The sequence below is a fragment of the Polypterus senegalus genome, chromosome 15, assembly GCF_016835505.1.
Source record: "Polypterus senegalus isolate Bchr_013 chromosome 15, ASM1683550v1, whole genome shotgun sequence".
NCBI lineage: Eukaryota > Metazoa > Chordata > Cladistia > Polypteriformes > Polypteridae > Polypterus > Polypterus senegalus.
In genome coordinates, this window is record NC_053168.1 from 45,963,769 (window position 1) to 45,966,288 (window position 2,520).

Below are 2,520 nucleotides of genomic sequence, written 5' to 3' on the forward strand. Positions count from 1 at the left end.
TCATGGAGGATGCAGAACATCCTTAGCATTACTTTCAATGAGTTGTCGACACACTTTGTAGTGGTTAGGTTGGAGTCAAACGTTGATACTAGAGAGCTAAAAAAAGTGTCAAAGTACCATTGCACCTGAACAGCAGACAGCCACCATGTCTGCTGTGAGAGGAGAGCAGCCCCACTTCTCAGCACAAGCCTGTCGCAGCTCGATGCGCTCCGCTGAACATTCGTCTGTTAAAGCCAAATATGTCTGTCTCACTCTGAAGCAAAAGAGTGGGTGTTGATGTGGACTGCTCTTACTTTTGACACAATAATGGTAATCTCAGCATTTGTTGTTAAAGTCTGCAACACTTGAATGCCCCAGAAAGATGGCAGGCATTGCACAATCTCGATGCCTGCAAAAGCAGAGCATGGAGAGCAGACCGCATGCTGCCTCAAAGTCACACACATCTGTGATGGCAGCCGGTGAAAGGAAGTGGTGGGGAGGCACACGCCATCTAAAGTGTGGTATGTAGGTTACCACACACATGCAGCCTTGAGTACACACTTAACTAAATGGCGGTAACCCTCCTGTTTGCAGCAGCAGCAGTACTGGGTGTTAATAAGTAGCACGTCACCAGGCCTGTCCTCTGGCATGCTGGCTGGCTGCACGGTCTACTGGAACACTTTATTTTATATAGCAGCTTTCTTAAGTGAACACCTTAGCAAGGTGCACCACCCTGGCATGCTGCTCAATCAAATAATAATTAACTTCAAAATCAATAAAACACAGAAGCAAAACCAATAAAAATCAGAGAAAACACTGGAAAAAAGAAATCCAAAGGGGCAAACACAGAAAAATAGAAATACAAAGGGACAAAAAACAAAACAAGAACGGACCACCACCTAAGAGAAGAAAGATGTCAGCAAAAAAATTTAAAAATCACACTTTTCAAAAAAATATATAGTAGGTGCCATATGGGCTGGACCGGCATTGTAGCCAAAAGAGGGGATGGTTTCTTACCTGGACAGGAAGCCCTTAGAAGGCAGACAGGCATCCTGACCAGGGAAGAGAGAGGAACCAGACCTGGAAGAGATGGCATGCTGGGAGATGAAGTCCAGCAGAGCAGCATGGAGTCACTGGGTGCTGCAAGATGGCTCTGCAGGGAGACAGGCTCCCTGTTATAATGGACTTCCGTGTGACCCAGAAGAACTTCCATTGGGCCATTGCCCTGGCAGTGGAAGTACTCCTGGGTCTATAATAAAAGGGTCCACACTCCCTTATCCAAAGGAGTCAGAGCTGGGAGGAAGAAAGGCAACACTCAATTGGAGGAGGGCAGCGCGGTGGTAAGAGTTGGAAGGGAGCGAGATTTTTGTGTAACGGAGTTAGAAACCTTTATTTTTGTGCTACTTTGCCACATTGTGGAGAAGGTGAATTGAATAAACACTCCATTATTTGAACTCGGGACTCAATGTGTTCATGCTTGTGGGGTTTTCACTGACGCCCCAGCTTTCATCACAATATATAATTGTAATACAACAATTAATAGCATTAAAGAGTCAATCACAGGCCCAGCATGCTTATTCTAAAAAATATGAATACATTCTTGCAATGTTTTAAAAATAATTTGGCCATAACTTCCAAGAAAGAATTTGATTGTATTTAATTTGAGATAGGATAAAACATGGCTTACCCACTGAGTTATAGAAGCTAGCCTGGGATTCAGTTGAGCAGATAAGCTAGTAGTGCAGTAATGGCTACTACAGTTGACATCTCCCTACGTACTTTAATGTAATCCTGGAGTACACCAAGTGTCGCTGTTAATAAATTAGGAGTGACTGTGACACCGAGGCTGTCTGAGAAGTATGGAAAGTTTTTGGTCAAAATGTTAGTTTAGTGCATTCCCCAAAAAATGTCTGAGTGTGCTATCAGCATCTCATAGTATGTTTCTTGCCCCGAGTACATTTTTAGACAATTTTAAATAAGATAAACATGATCAATTAAAGACCTTTAGTTAAATTATGGAAGCTAGGCTTGGCAGATATACTGTAGGACTGGTGTGCATTCAATGTATGGCTGTTCTACTCCTTTCCAGAGATGCTAACGAAGGCCTCCGTCTCACCATTCCCTGGGATCATTTAAGGGAACTCAATGATCCTAGAAAATACTTTTATATATTGTTGAAACACTGTCTGAGTCTTCATCGGGACTAACCAGTATAATATCTGGGATTGATAATGGTGTGAGATGTGGAAAGTTGGGTAGGCTTCTTGTAACAAAATTTCTATCTTATACTGGAAAAAAATTATTAAACTGGAAAGTTAAATTTGGAGTTTAATCGTTCATAACATGCAAATACAGCGTCTATGTGAAGATCTCCCAGTGTCTTAATCCCTGGTATCTCCCCCCTGAGAAGGTCTGAGACAATGGAGAATCATGTAGAGGAGCAACAGATAGGAACTTCTTTACCTTTAGATTCATCCTGCATTCACTGGCTTTAAGTAATTGGTGGACGACTGGATTGCTGTTAAATTGATGACAGTTAGC